The 16,654-nt window shown below is 42.8% G+C and overlaps 1 long non-coding RNA gene across 2 annotated transcripts; it reads left to right on the top strand.

Moving 5' to 3' along the window:
• The first annotated feature begins 113 nt into the window (after window positions 1-113).
• On the top strand, window positions 114-14,234 carry LOC113833536. Of its 2 annotated transcripts, none has more exons than XR_003481357.2 (3): window positions 114-336; window positions 8,244-8,414; window positions 12,857-14,234. It is a non-coding gene; the product is annotated as an uncharacterized LOC113833536 (long non-coding RNA). The 2 variants fall into 2 exon arrangements; XR_004768050.1 differs by lacking the exon at window positions 12,857-14,234 and adding an exon at window positions 9,136-9,434.
• The last annotated feature ends 2,420 nt before the right edge of the window (window positions 14,235-16,654 follow it).

The raw sequence follows: 16,654 nt of genomic DNA on the forward strand, positions 1-16,654 counted from the left end.
ACTTCTTTACTACATTTCCAAGAATCCTCTTTGACTCTTAGTCCCGTCTAACTTGCTGCCTCATTGGCCAAACAGTACTTTATTCAACAATCAATAAGATAAACATACACAGAAGTACATTCCCCATCAGTGACTTTTGTTTATGTCTCATTAGTTAGAATCACATCATATTTCTTTGAATGACACATTGACCAGTTGTTGTCACAGAGAATGGATCATTCTGATTGGCGTTCACTGGTTGTGATTCATCTCTTGCTACTTTGCCTTCCCTGAAAGAATCACGAGGAGGGGTGCCGTGGATGTGAGTCTTAGCAAGGATAGAGGGAGTTATGGCTGGTGAGTAGTATGTTGTGTGTGTATCTTAGTTTGAACTCAATGGGTTCATATATGAACTGGTTTTATGTTCCTCAAACCATGGCTTTAAAATTGCTCCTTAGAATCTTCATTTCCGGTCTCTCAATAATACCATAGGAATATACTACAGTTCGGTTTTGTTTAAACTTAAATCTCATACCCAATTCAGCACTCTCTCCCCACTTCCTTTCTCTTCCTTGGTCTTCTGCTTCTCCTGGTGTGTTTAGGTCAGAAAGAGGGACTAGATAAACAGAAAGAAATAAACATCCTTTACCTGATTATTCCTGTAATCTTCTCTGGCCAAGACTCAATGACCTTATTTTCTATGTGGGAAGAGTACAAATGACTGACTGTGGGGGCTGGTGCATTTGAACTGAATCCCTGGAGGGACCTGGACTGTCAGATACAGTTTCCTTCCTTCCTTCCTCCCTTCCTTTTAAATAATTTATTCTTTTAAATTTCTTTTTACGTTCCTACCACAGTTCTTCCTCCCCACGCCTCCTTCCGCACTCCTAACCCCCACCATTCTACCCCCAGGTCACTTCTCCTCACTGGTAAGGGCTCCCATGAGGAGACAACATAGTCTGACACAATAGGTTGGGACAGGGCCAGTCTCCTCCCCCTCTCATTAAGGCTGAGCATGGTGTCCCACTATAGGCAATTGGCTTCAACAAGGTAGCTCATGTACCCGGTTTGTATCATGGTCCTACTGCCAGGGGCCCCTCAAGCTTCATAACTGTCTCCAAAATACGGAGGGCCTAGTTTGGTTCCCTGGAGTCCCCACAGTTGTAGATCTAGAGTTCAGAAGTTTCCATGAGCTTGTTTCAGTTGTCTCGAGATTTCTCCTTCATGATCTTGACCTCCCTTGCTCATATGTTCCCTCCTCCCCCTCTTCCACTGGATTCCTGGAGTCTTGCCTGGTTCTTGGTTGTGGATCTCCAAATGCAGTTTTCTTCCCCCCTTTAAAATTTAAATCAGAAACGAGCTTGTTTTACATGTCAATCCCAGTTCCCTCTCCCTCCCCTCCTCTCTTGGCCCCCACCAACCCTCTATCTCATCCCCTTTCTGCTCCCCAGAGAGGATGAGGCCTTCCATAGGGGATCTTCAAAGTCTGTCATATCATTTGGAGCAGGGCCTAGGCCCTCCCCTGTGTGTCTAGGCTGAGAAAGTCTCCCTTTATGTGGAATGGGCTCCCAAAGTCCATTCATATACTAGAGATAAATACTGATCCACTACCAGATACCCCATAGATTGCCCAGGCCCTCTAACTGACACCTATGTTCAGGGTGTCTGGGTCTGTCCTATGCTGGTTTCCCAGCTATCAGTCTGGGGCCCATGAGCTTCCCCTTGTTCAGGTCAGCTGTTTCTGTGGGTTTCTCCAGCCTGGTCTTGACCCCTTTGCTCATCACTCCTCCCTCTCTGCAACTGGATTCCAGGAGTTCAGCTCAGTGTTTAGCTGTGGGTGTCCAGATTCAGTTTTCTCTCCTACCCTCATCAACCACCATTCTGGGCAGTCAGTCTGTCTTGCATCTTTTCACATGTGGGGTTGTTTTGCTGAGAGTGGTGGGATCTGACATGATGGCTGAAGCTGCAGGACACCTGGCTCACTGGAAACCATCACCTCTTTCCACTCCTATTAGGACAGAGGGCTGCTCATCACATGCTGCACCCACTCTGTCCTGCTGTGTATTTTTCCAATTATGGGTTTTCTTTTGTTAAGTCAGCTCAGGGGACGGATTAGCAAGTCTGCTGCTGTAGGAGCAGGTGCTGAACTTGGAATGACACTTCAGTTTTCCTCCTGTCAGGCATCAAGTCCCTGCTGCATGGCTGGAGGGTAAAGAGAAAACATGACAATCCACGATACTGACAAGCCATACTTCTCTGTTTTTAATTCAAGCTGAGGAGCAGAACAATAGCGACAGGCCCAATTCCAGGACTTGAGAACCACTCCTCAGGAATTCTTCAAGTCATCCCTTGCTAGCTGTCTTTACATGATAGACTACTCAACATCTAACTTTTTTTTTTTTTTTTTTTTTTTTTGGTTTTCCGAGACAGGGTTTCTCTTTGTAGCTTTGGAGCCTATCCTGGCACTCACTCTGGAGAGCAGACTAGCCTCGAACTCACAGAGATCCTCCTACCTCTGCCTCCCGAGTGCTGGGATTAAAGGTGTGCACCACCAATGCCCGGTGGAACATCTAACTTTTTTAGCCTACAGCTATAGTCTTTGCAATTAGACAATAGGGATTTTAATTCAGCATCTTATTTCAGGTGTCTGCTATAGTGGTTCTTTGCCTCTCCATCATTTAGGAACAATTTTTTACACATATGCACTTGAGAATTTTTTGCACTGTGTGAAACACATAGTTTCCTTTTTTAAAAGAAGATGCTTCTAAGTTTCTCACTCATTTGTTGTACATAATTATGCATCCAGATTGCAAGTCTAATTGTAAATTCTTTATGCTCTATGGCTTGTGTTTCAAAGATACTATCTAAGGAGCTAGGAGATGGCTTACTTAGCAAGTAAAAGTGATTGCTGTGTAAGCCTGATGACCTAAATCAGTTCTTGAAACCCACGTAAAAAGCCAAATGAGGGAGGCTTACAGGCCAATTAACTTAGAGTATGCAGTCCAGCTGTGGAAATAACAGAGGCCCTGCTCCAGCAAGGTGGAAGGAGAGAAACGAGTACCAAAAATCTTGTCCCTAACCTCTATATGTGTGCTCCCTCTCTTCCTTCTTTTTCTCTTTCTTGTTCTTATACATTTATACCACAAATAAGTAAATTGAAAGATGCTGCCCATAGTAAAAACATCCTAAAATATGTTAGTGAAGAAAGGAGAGTGTAACTATAATGACAAGTCCCATGTAAAAAGGAGTGATGGAGCCAATGAAGGAGCACAAAGGTTTCATGCCTACTTTTGGAACAACCCATTGGTTAGCTAATTGTGTGGTTCACATATTATTTTTATTATTTTTTCTCTTACCCATTTGTTCTTGCATTTCACATGGTAAAATAGTTTCTGGTCCTCCAACTACAATAGCTGTAGTCTACTTACACCAGTACTCTTTCCTAATTCCCTTTCTGAGCTTCTGCACTGTCTCATAGCTTCCAGCATTTATTCTTCACTCAGTAACCATATATTCTTTAAAAAATTTAAATTAGAAACAAGCTTGTTTTACACGTCAATCCCAGTTCCCTCTCCCTCCCCTGCCCCCCACAGACTCCCTATCCCATTCCCTTTCTGCTCCCCAGCGAGGGTGAAGCCTTCCATGGAGGATCTTCAAAGTCTGTCATATCATGTGGAGCAGGACCTAGGCCCTCCCCCATGTGTCTAGGCTGAGAGAGTCTCCCTCTCTGTGGAGTGGGCTCCCAAAGTCCATTCATGTACTAGGGATAAATACTGATCCACTACCAGAGACCCCATAGATTGCCCAGACCTCCAAACTGATATTCATGTTCAGGGGGCCTGGAACAGTCCTATGCTGGTTTCCCAGCTATCAGTCTGGAGTCCATGAGCTCCCCCTTGTTCAGGTCAGCTGTTTCTGTGGGTTTCTCCAGCCTGGTCTTGACACCTTTGCTCATCACATCTCCCTCTCTGCAACTGGATTCCAGGAGTTCAGCTTAGTGTTTAGCTATGGGTCTCTGCTTCTGCTTCCATCAGCTACTGAATGAAGGCTCTAGGATGTCATATAAGGTAGTCATCAATCTCATTATAGGGGGAGGGTATTTAAGGTAGCCTCTCCACTATTGCTTAGATTGTTAGTTGGGGTCATCCTTGTAGTTCTCTGGATATTTCCCCAGTGCCACCTTTCTCTTTAAACTTATAACGGCTCCCTCTATTATTCTATCTCTTTTTTTTGCTCTCCTTTGTTCTTCTCCTGACTCAATCTTCCTGCTCCCTCATGTCTTCCTCTCCCCTTCTCTTTCTCCTAACTCCCTCTCCCCTCCCCCATGCTCCCAATTTGCTCAGGAGATCTTCTCCCTTTCCCCTTCTCTAGGGGACTGTGTATGTCTCTCTTAGGGTCCTTCTTGTTTCCTAGCTTCTCTGGCCGTTCGGATTGTAGGATGGTAATCCTTTACTCTATGTCTAAAATCCATATATGAGCGAGTACATAACATGTCTGTCTTTTTGTGACTGGGTTACCTCGCTCAGAATGGTTTCTTCTAGTTCCATCCATTTGCCTGCGACGTTTAAGATTCCATTGGCCTCCCCCTGCCCCCTGCTGAGTAATACTCCATTGTATAAATGTACCACATTTTCTTTATCCATTCTTCAGCTGAGGGGCATCTAGGTGCTTCCAGGTTCTGGCTATTACAAATAATGCTGCCATGAACATAGTTGAACAGATGTCCTTATTGTATGAATGTGCATCCTTTGGGTATATGCCTAAGAGTAGAATTTCTGGATCTTGTGGTAGACTGATTCCCATTTTCCTGAGGAACATACATATACATATACATATACATATACATATACATATACATATACATATACATATACATACATACATACATACATACATACATATATATATATATGTCTTGCAGCAAAATGGATTCAGCAGCCACAACAACAAAACCTTTCACCACCTGATATTGAGAGATATCAATGACCAATAATTTGTTTTTGTTTTTATTGTGTTTGTGTGTATGTGTGTGTTTGTGTGTTTCCCTTCTTTTGGTTTTTCTGGTGTGAGATTTTATACACACACACACACACACACACACACACACACACGCAAAGTATTTAAATTTGACTTTTATCATAGAATATCTTATTTTCTTGGTTTTATTATAGAATATCTTATTTTTTCCATCTATGGTAAATGAAAGTTTTGCTGGGTATAGTAGTCAGGGCTGGCATCTGTGATCTTTTGGAATCAGTAGCACATATGTTCAGGCCCTTCTGGCTTTTATAGCTTCCATTGAGAAGTCAGGTGTAATTCTAATAGGTCTGCCTTTATATAGTACTTGCTTTTTTCCCTTGCAGCTTTTAATATTTTTTCTTTGTATATTTCTTTCTGTACATTTTGTGTTTAGATTATTATGTGTCAAGGGACTTTCTGCTTTTTGTACTTTTAAAGGCATCTCTTTCTTTAGGTTAGGTAAATTTTCTTCTGTGATTTTATTGAAAATATTTTCTGGGCCTTTGAGATGGGATTTTCCCATTCTTCTATTCATATTATTCTTATGTTTGGTCTTTTCACAGTGTGTCAGATTTCCTTGATGTTTTATGTCAGGAATTTTTTAGATTTAACATTTTCTTTGACTAATGTATTCATTTCTTCTATTGTATCTTCTGTGCCTGGGATTCCTCTTCAATGTCTTGTATTCTTTTGGTGAAGCTTGCCTCCGTAGTTCCTGCTTAAATCCCTAAATATTTCATTTTCAGATTTCCCTCAGTTTTTTTTGCTTCTCTTCTTATTTTCAGGTCTTGAACAGTTTTATTTGTTTCCTTCAACTGTCTTTTCTTGGCTTTCTTCAAGGGATTTATTCATTTTTGTCCAATTCTTTGTACTTTCCTGGATTTCTTTAAGTGGTTTGTTCATTTCATCCGGTTGTTTGTGTTTTCCTGGACTTCTTTAAGGGATTTCTTTATTTCCTTCCTTTTTAAGGACCTCTCACATCTTTAGACTGTTGGTTTTAAGGTCTTTTTCTTGTGCTTCAGCTGTGTTACAATATTCGAGGCCTGCTGAGGTAAGATAGCTAGGCTCTAGTGGAGACAGACATACTGTCCTGGAGGTTACTGTGTTTTTACACTGGTGTCTTTGCATCTGGGTTTGGGATGTTGATTTCTGGGTTTGTCTTTGTTGGGTGGATGGTTTGCTTCTTAGTTTCTGATTCCTATGTGGGTTTTCAGAGAAGGTGATGGCTGTGTACTGTGTGTTTTATTGGCTGGCTCAGCTGGTATGTTCACAAGTAATGTCTGTTGGTGTTGGAGGCTGGGATACAGTGATGACTGGGGGAGGTGGTGGGGATCAGTGTAATTTAAGAGGGGATGGTCTATGTGATGGGCAGGGGGGTGGTGCAAAGGGAGACTGCAGCTGGTGTTTTGTTTCAGTGCACTGGGTGAGACTGAGGCATCTGGCAGAACAGAGAGAGAGGGAGGAGAAGGTGTGTCCTGTGGGTGTGCAGAGGGTGCCTGCTGGATTTGGGGACTGGGATATATCGATGAGTAGGGGGAGAGACGTTAGGAGGGGATGGTCTGTGGGGTCCACAGGAGATGTGGGCAGTGGGGCAAGGAAATTGCAGTTGGTGTTGGGTTGCAGTGCAAGGGATGAGACTAAGGGATTGAGTCTGGGGGAACAGAGAGAGCGAGAGCGAGAGCGAGAGCGAGAGCGAGAGCGAGAGCGAGAGCGAGAGCGAGCGAGCGAGCGAGCGAGAGAGAGAGAGAGAGAGAGAGAGAGAGAGAGAGAGAGAGAGAGAGAGAGAGAGAAGAAGGCCTGTGGGTGCCTACCTAGAAGTTTTCTCTTTTGAAGGGAGTGGCTGTGGAGTACGAAGAGGATCGTAGAGAGGGCACAGGAGCGTAGGTGGGAGAACTGCGGGTGACGCCCCAGTAGTGGTGCCCTCATGAGTCTCTTTCAATGCAGACAACTTGCTCACCGTTTGTTAACTATCAGGCGTTAGGCAGGCACACTGACTGAACTTCACACAGACCTGCTTCCAAAGAGATGCAACGTGGACACAATGGGCTGAATCTTTCCGTGCTCACCTGTGTTTCTTGAGAACCTGTTATGGTTCAGCACTGCTCTAAGCACTCTCGGCTCAATGGTAAAATAAAAGAACAGACCGATACTTCTGTCTCCATTTCTTTGCTTCCTAGTAAAGAAAGAAAATGAGTAAGTTGTGCATAGCCAGGGAGAAATGCTAAGGACAAAAATAAAGCAGGAAAATGTCGGGGAAAGTTGACATTTTAGAAAGGCCGACAAAGAAAACTCTGACTAAAAGGTGACGTGTGAGTCAGGGTCTGTGGGATGCGCAGGAGGGAGCTAGCAAACTACCTGGGAGAAGTGTTCTAGGAGGAGGAAAAACAAGTCCTGGGACAGTAACATGATTGATATGCCTGAGGAACAGCAAAGAAGACAGTGCAGATGGGGACAGTACAGAGTAAAAGAGGTTACTACTGGACACTGGCGAGGGAGGAAATGGCATCTTGGTCCTGGAGTGCTTTGTAGGTCACTGGAAAGACTGCTTTTTCCCTGCTATGTGGAATGCCTTGTGGAGGGCTCTCAGGGCAGAGATGACAGCATATGTGTTAATTTTAGAATGACTGCTGTGTTTAGTAGTTCAGAGCAGAGGCAAGGATAGAAAACTGGAGACTAGTTAAGAGGAAATTCTAGAAATCCACGTGAAAGGGGGTGGTGGCTTGAGCAGGAAGTGCAAGGGTTCAGAGAGGAAGAAAGTGAGGGGGATTATTCTGGGGGTAGGCCAGGGATAAACAATGACCAGCAGAAACATTTGTGAAATTGCAGGCATTGTACTGTGGCTTATGAAGAGGGCATGAAAAAGGGACTATGACAAATATATTCAGGAAGTAAAAGGCAGCTAGGTCATGGTTCACCTTGAGTGATAGTGCTACTGTGTATCTTCCTACCTTAAACCTATAAGGTTTTAATGGGCAGGGGCTCCGAGAAGAACTTCCAGCTTGCCTTCTTTACTTATTTTTATTAACTATAAGCCTTCTTACTAATATTCTTCTGAGTTCCCTCTCATAGTCCAGGCATTTACTCTTGGAAATGTACTTCATTCTGTGGTTTTAGGCCCTCTCTGCACCATGTTTACATCTTGGAAAACCACAAAACTTTGCCTCCTATAGTCTGCCTTCTTTTTACTTTCTTCCCCTATTCCAACCTTTGTGCTCACCCTACTCTCTCTTTCCTTCTGTGTTCAGACAGGAGTGATCAGAGGGATGAACAAGCCACAGCCTCCTGGGCAGAATTAACCCCTTTGGTGTCATGGAAATTATCTTCCACAAAGGAGGAAACATGTTACATCATAAAGTAGAATGGCACCATCCCAGATCTGCAACCCAACACTTCAGCCAAGTACCAAACAGTTGCAGGTGAGGATGTCCTCTGATTGGCATTGGCAACCATGCCTTCCTACTCCTCTGGTCTCAGGATCAATCATCAAGGTGATTCTGATGTAGGGTGGGGTGAGAGGACTGTAGTCTTTGTTGATGTGGATGGGTATCTCTGTCTCCTGAGGTCAAGTTGTCAATCCCCTTGCCCCAGAGCAGGTCCTATGTCAGGTGGATCAATTGGAGGGTTGGGAGAACTTTGCAAGAGTGACTGGAATCCATCCCAGGGAATCCTGGAGCTTGTTGCACAGCTTGAAGCCAGCTCAGAAGTTTGGAAAGTGCCCTTTCCAGGCAGTTCTGAGCCTCTTTCAGGCAGCCCAGATGGTCTGAGAATGTCTTTCAGCAGTTGTTACTGCTTATGTATGCTTGGGGAAGAAGGGGCCTAGAATATCTGGTTAGTTTCAGGGGCTTCCTGAAGTCTGTGAGTTATTTTCTTCCTGAACTTAAGGAGCTTTTCTGCAGGATGGGATTTTTTTGTTTTACCTCTCTTTAGAACATCATGTGTCTTAATAATGAACTTTCCTCTAAAATAAATGGTTTTATCAGGAGGTAATTGCTACATGGCCTTCTTAAACAGGTGTGTGAGCCCAGATAGGCCTTGTAACTAGGGCTGTAGTCGTGCCATTAATTTACACTTACTCTCTGATTCCCAAGAAGTTGCTTATTTAATTTTAGTCTTAAATTCTCTCTCTCTGGAGTATAGGACATCCATCTCCTCAAACACCTTCCAAGGCAGTTGTGAAACAAGGACACATACAACACAGGCACCATTTGAATGATTATTCTGTTGCTCACTGGACTGCTGTGGATTATGCTTATTGTCAATAAAAAAACTGATTGGCCAATAGCAGGGAAAGAAGAGTTTGTATGAGATAGCCTGATGCAGAGAGAGTGTTGGGAGAAAGAAGGACAGAGTCAAGGAGTCACAGGAGACACCAACCAGCTGCCACGAAGCAGAACGTGTAGAAAATGAGGCAACAATCCATGAGCCACATGGCAAAGCATAGGTAAGAAATAAGGGTTAATTTAAGTGTAAAAGTTAGCTAGCTAGTAACAAGCCTGAGCTATTGACTGAGCATTTGTAACTAATATTAAGCTTCTGAGTTTTTATTTGAGAGTGACTGCAGAACACACAATGTTTTCCTAGAACTTAAGGAGATTCCGGCATGACAAGGTCTGGGACCATCAAAGAAAAAAGTATTCAGTTGCTTGTTTGGAACTTTTGAGTCAGATTTGTTTTGGAAGGATACATTTTTCTAATTGTAGAAAGCATTATGGAGACTGTGTTGTTTATTATAAGGGTATCTCACTGCCAACCACATTTCAATGGCAGAACTGACTATTCATATAAAATGAGCTAAAGAAAGGCTATAAACACCATATGTCACTTTACAGCAAACTTTAAAAAATTAAAAAAAAACAAGTGTGTTAAGTAATGGTCAGGTTTTTCTATCAAATGATTTGTGAAAGGGCTTTTGATTTTTAGCATTTTCTGGGCTTTAGAAGTATCTGTTTGTTGGCTTTTGGACCTGTAGAATTAGGTAGTTTTGGAAGAACAGAGGGAATGTGCTCTCAAGTCCAAAGACCTGTGGATGAACTTCTGTGTTACTGTTTATGATAAATTGAATGATTTTGGGAGCAATTGCTCATATATCTCAGTTCCTGGCTATAACACCTGTGAATGATAATTCAGAACTATTATGACATTGAAGGAGCCAGCACACAAACATGCCTCCTAAGCTCTCTAAAGCTGATTGAGTTCTTCACTTCAAAGGAAGAAGGCTTTCATTTGTTTGGCACTTACTTTTTGGCCAACACTGGGGGCAGAGAGTGCATGTGGCCTGTCCTTACCCTTCAGGAAGCTAAAGGTTATTATGAGGTTAAAGTTTCGTTATGTGATTTGAGAGTTGAGATTTCTTAGGTCTCAATAATGAAGAAGGTTTACTTCACTTAATAAACACATGGATAGGACTTAGTAGTTACTACCTCAGAGCTTGGGCCTGGGAGTTAAAATGTGATGGTAGCTTTCACCACAGTTGGAAAGGCAAAGGGACAGAGAATTGTGAGTGTATGTGTTGTGTGTGTGTGTGTGTGTGTGTGTGTGTGTGTGTACTTAAGAGGGAAAAACCCTGCCTCCAGATCCCAAGCAGTCTTCATAGCATATTCAACAAGTCAGCAGGAGCTAAATCTAATATTTGGGAGGCTGAGATAAGAGGATTGGGAGTTCCAGGCCAGCCTGGATTACATACTGAGCCCTCCAACTCCCTTGTTTTTTTTTTTTTTTTTTTTTTTTTTTTTTTTTAAACAGAAGCAAAGTTGATATCTATACAAGGCTTTTCTAAGAGGGAATTAAAACTCCAACATCACCCCTGGAACTGTCACATAACAGATTCTTTTTTTAAAAATCTTAAAATTTTTATTTAAATTAAAAGCAAACCTATTTTACATACCAGTCCCAGTTCCCTCTCCCATTCTCCCATTCCTCTTTACAATCCCCCATCCCATCTTCCATCCACTCCTCAGGGAGGATGAGGCCTCCCATGGGCCATCTTCAAGTCTGTTACATCGTTGCCCCCATGTATCTAGGCTTCCAGAGCCCATTCCTGCACTAGGGATAAATACTGGTTCCATTGCAAGAGGCCCCATAGATTGCTCCGGCCCTCCAACTGACACCCACATTCAAGGGGCCTGGTTCAGTCCTATGCTGGTTCCCCAGCTGTTAGACTGGGGTCCTTGAGCTCCCACTTGTTCAGGTCAGCTGTTTCTGTGGGTTTCTTCAGCATGGTCTTGACCCCCTCTGCTCATCACTCTTCCCTCTCTACAAATGGATTCCAGGAGTTCGGCTCAGTGCTTAACTTCTGCTTCTGCTTCTATCAGCTACTGGATGAAAGTTCTATGATGGCATTTAAGGTAGTCATCAATCTCATTATAGGGGGAGGCATTTAAGGCAGCCTTTCCACTATTGCTTAGATTCTTAGTTAGGGTCAACCTTGTGGATCCCTGGAGATTTCCCTAGTGCCAGATCTCTGTTTAAATCCATAATGGCTCCCTTATCAAGGTATCTCTTTCCTTGCTCTCTTTCTGTTCTTTCCCAAACTTGACCTTCCTGATTCCTCATGTTCTCCTCCCCTAGCCCCTTCTCCATCCTTTTTCTCCTACCTCTCTCCCATCCCCCATGCTCTGAATTTGCTCAGGAGATCTTGGCCCTTTCCCCTTCTCCAGGGGTCCATGTATGTCTCTCTTAAGGTCCTCCTTGTTTCCTAGCTTCTCCGGGCACAACAGATTCTTTCTAAATGTCACTGAATGGTCCCTCTCCTCTCTTAATCCTCCTGGCCCCAGGAATACATGAGAGATATTCACATAATTAAGGATGAGTTTGAATTCAGAACACTTATTTTCATAGAATTTTCACTACTTTATATCAAAACCCAGGACAAAGGTTATCCTTGCCTTAATTAGAGTTTCTATTGCTATGTAGAGACACCATGACCATAGCAACTCTTATAAACGAAAACATTTAATTGAGGCTGGCTTATGATTCTAGAGGTTTCTTGTCGGGAAGCATGGTGGCATGCAGGCAGGCATGGTGCTAGAGAAGGAGCTGAGGGTTCTACCCCCAGATTGGTAGGCAGCAGGAAGAGTAAGTGAGCCACACTAGGCCTGGCTTGAGCATTTAAGACCTCAAAGCCCACCTCCTAATGACACATCTTCAACAAAGCCACACCTCCTAATAGTGCCATTCTCTGGACCTATGGGGGCATTTTCTTCCAAATCACCACAACCCAAAATTATAGGATTTGAGGTATACTGTGGTTAGAACATGAATGGTCCCACATAGACTGATATGTTTGAACACCTGGTCTCCAGCTGGTGGTGCTATTTGGGAGATTATGGAACTACAGGAACCTATCCAGAGGAAGTGTATTGCACTAGAAAGACTTTGAGGTTTTATAGCCTGGACACACATTCTGTACTCTGTGCTTCCTAAACAGAAGACTAGCCTTAAGTTCCTTTGCTTCCATGGCCATGCTTTCCCCACCAGGATGGACTGTAGCCAAATAAACCCTTCCTCCCCTAAATTGCCTCTACCCACAGTGTATTCTATCACAGCTACGAGAAAGTAACCAATATAGAGTAGAATTGGATATGTATATCAAAGAAAAGAGACACAGGGTGTGGATCTGGTAAGGGGCCAGCTTATGTGATATTTTGCAGTCTAAGCACGAGTGGGTTCGCTGATGCTTCTTTCAGTCATTGTTGTGTAGAAACTTACTTCAAGTTGAAATGTTGCATCCTGGGGTGGAGGATGCCATTAAGACTTCTGAAATTCTAAAAGAAGGCTCCTTAAGACTCAGGAAATAACTCAAATATGTCAGGAAATTTCTGAATCTTACCAGATTCACAAATGCCCTTCTCTTTCCAAGGTTATACGCAGACATCAAGGAATACTCAAAAAACAAGACTCTCCATCTGTTGTGCATCCTGCAAGTCATGCCCAGGGATCTAGGGTTCTAGTTTTCATGAGTTGTCATCTACTCCGGGGTGAGCTTCCAGGGATGCAGCTGTCTTCCATGTTCCTGTAAGTCACATATTGTAGGATATTATTTTAACTAGGCAAAGATATGTTGTTACCTTTGTTTATGCTGCATTTATTTAATTATGTAAAGATTTGTTGCATTTGCTTCGCCTTGCCTAACTAAGGCAACTGATTGGTCTAATAATTAGCTGAACAGCCAAAGCTAGGCAGTGAAAGATTACACAGGGTTGGTGGGCAGAAGACAATAAATAGGAGGAAGAATCTAGGTTCGAGAGAAGAATGAGAAAAGAGAATGGCAGAGAAAGAGAGGGACAGGCTTGGGGTTAGAAACCAGGCCACCAGCCAGCCAGAAAGGAGAAACAATGAAAGTAAGATATACAGAAGAGAAAGGTAAAAAGTCCTGAGGCAAAACAGAGATGAAGAGAAACACATTAAAATAAGAGCTAAGATAAGGCCGAGCATTCATAACTAATAAGAAGTTTTGGGTCATGATTTGGGAGCCAATTGTGGCCTAAAAGAAAGCCTGCTACAGTAACATCTCATCCATACTCCAGTAGGAAACTCCGGTAAACATAGTTTTGTCAAGGGACTTTGGCAGTTTGTTGTAGATTCTCTCTCTGGGTGAGTAGACTTACATTCATGTCTTTTCAGGAATAGTGGCATCCAAAACACCCGGTGTTTGTTCTTGGTCCGTGTTCCATCCCTTGCCACCATCTGCTTGCCTCTGCATCAGTGTCCCCTTGGGTTGCATCCTCTGACCTACCTTACTCTCTGGCTTCTGTATCAGTTTGGGCAATGGGAGACATTGGTTAAAACAAGATGGATTGAGAGGGAAGTCCAGGCATTTGCTCCTCCTTCTCAGTCCCTGCTTTGACTGTGTGCTGGGTTGGCTTCTCATATGGCTTTTATGTTCTCTGGTTTCTGAGCATGGCTTGGACCTACTGACTCTCTTCTGACAAATGGAAGATAACAAGAAGGTTTAGTTTGCACAATGCTGTGGATTTGTGTTGTTTAAATAACACATTGGATGTGTTATTTTGCTTGGTTGGTTAAGGTGAGCTGCTATGGTATAAGTAGACACCTTGGCAAAGAACAGAGGATATCCGCAGACTGTTCCAGGAAGGCCAGGAGTATTTCAGTTTAAGTCTTTGAGGGACTGACTCTGCAAACAATCGCACGATTAAATTTGAGCATGGAATGTTCTCTACCCCAGTTCTCCTTTGACTGCAGCGTTGTCAGAGACTGTGAGTCAGAGGACAGCTAAGCTGCACCTGGGCTACTGATCTTCAGAGACACCACCATAAGAAATAATGTTTTAAGGTGGCGAATTTTGGGATAACTGTTTTGCAAATAAATTCAGTACAGCATTATATGTCAATGACTGTACTCTTTATGGCTATGACTGTGTCTGGTGACTTTAAGCCCACAGCCTTAGCTCTCAACTGGCTCAGGCGACACCATTCACTCTCATTGCTTTTCAGTATTAGGGATGATAGTGGCTTTCTGCTGTTGCTAGTCCTTTGCAAAAAAAAAAAATTGATGACACTTTAAGATTTCCTTCCAAGAATGCTGCTGTCTGTTAGAACTCCAACAAGTAGAACCCTTACCATCAGATCATTCTCTTACTAATATATTTCAATTGGCCAGAGACTCTGAAGGTCAGATCCTTCATACATTCAGAACACAGACCTTAGATCTGTGTTACCACTCTGTATTTACCTCATTTTTGCAGGATTGCCCAAGTTCTGCTGTACTGCCCTAATGTCCTATACTTGTAACTTGACCATTGGGCTAAGTGTGCAGATGTAGCAGTGGAGTGGAATTATTTTGAAAGTATATTATTATGAAAGTTCCATACAATATGTTTATGTGTTAATTCATGTTCTTAGGTCTCTGTAAATGTTAATTCCACCGAATATCCTTAGTGACCCAAAAAAGACATGGAATATTAAGGCCCTTACTGTACAGATGAGGAAGTTAAAGCAAAGGTAGGTTGAAGACCCTACATGTGATGACATGTGCTCATGAGTGGCAAAGCTGCGTTCCAAACCCCAGCTTTCTGGCTTCAGAGTGTTATAACACCACTTCCTGCTAAAATGCCAAGTTAGATTTGATAGTAAACAAAAAGTTCTCTTCAACATTACGAAGCTCTCATCTTAACTATTGGGGAGGCCAGTGTCATTCCGTACAGGCCTGCAGTTGACTGGGTGAGTCCTGTTCATCTTATTCTGTACAGGCCTGCAGCTGACTGGGTGAGATCTATTCATAGTACGAAGGGCAATCTGCTTTACTCAAAACAGCCTCTTAGAGACATCTTATATAATGTTTGGCTATATATTTGGGCATTGTGGCTCAGATGTAGTGGCACCTACAATTAATAAGAGCACCCTTTAAGACTTTGATTTTGGGAAATGTATTGAACACCAGTGGGTCCCAGATATCGAAAGGTATGTGATCTGCAGCACCAGGAAGTGTTTTATAGTCCTTAGGAAGGATTCTCTTTACATTATTAGTCTCCCAAGGTAAAGTAGTGATCTCCAGAGAATCCAAAGGGACCAATGAGCCTTTTCTCCTCTTTCCTGTGGGCTAAACAGGAGGCATCCTCATATGTGATTCAGACATAGGGAGTTGGAGTCAACAACCAGGGTTAGAGGATTGCAAATCTCACCACCTATAGGAGTCAATCAGGCAACATAAATTAGCTCTGCAGCCCATGTTTAGGTCAGGTAATGGCATAGGTGCAATGGTGAGTGGGAAATAGTCTCTCATTTCCCAGAGATCAGGAAGAAGTGGCAGAGCTGGAGCATGGGTAGTAGCCTCAGCTTCACCTCCTCGGCTTACTGTTGCCAGATGCTCTCACTCTCCAAAAGAGGTCAGAATCTGAGTATTTATGTGAAGTCTTCTCACTTATTTTTTTGTACATTGAATGTAATATTTTACTGTTTAATATTAAAATGTTAATTTTGAGTCTGACAGAATCGTATTTTCATGAACATGAGGTTTTGAAATATGTATAAACAATGGAATTGCTAAATGCAGCTAATTACAGATGCTTTACCTACTTTACATTTCAGAACAACTTCAGCCATATAAGGAGTTGTTAAGAGAATTTCTACATGTTCTTGGTCTACAAAGGAGCAGAGTGCCCAGATGCTGGAGATGAGTCACATTTGCTTTGTCACTCTCTGCCTTTGTCTTTTCCTGAGCCCTTTGGGAATTAGAGTTGTGTTTTTAATAGACATGGCAGGCTTCTTCAGAAATGGCTCTCTGTGGTCTTCATGATGGCAAGCCCGAGTTCTTATGTATTTAGGAACAAAGGTTTTGTTGCACCAACAGCTCTTCTTCCTCCCTCTTTATTCAGGATTTTGGGGATTTCACATAGCACTTTATACATGCTAAGCATTTACAAATGTTTTACCTCTGAACTACACCCAGCCCTGTTTTTACTTTTCATTTTGAGACTAAGCTTCTGGTTTTGAACTAGGCTGTATGTGACCGTCCTGTATTAGTCACTCCATCACATAGGGTTGTAGGGTTGTGGCCCCATGTCTAGCTCAATTTCATTCCTTTGTTTGGATTTGAATGTACCACAAAAGTCTACACGTTAAAGGCTCAGACCAAGGATCATTCTATTACTGAAAGTCATGGACCTTTAGAAATTAGGGCTGAGTCAAATGTCCTTAAG

The sequence above is a fragment of the Cricetulus griseus genome, chromosome 2, assembly GCF_003668045.3.
Source record: "Cricetulus griseus strain 17A/GY chromosome 2, alternate assembly CriGri-PICRH-1.0, whole genome shotgun sequence".
Taxonomy (NCBI): Eukaryota; Metazoa; Chordata; class Mammalia; order Rodentia; family Cricetidae; genus Cricetulus; species Cricetulus griseus.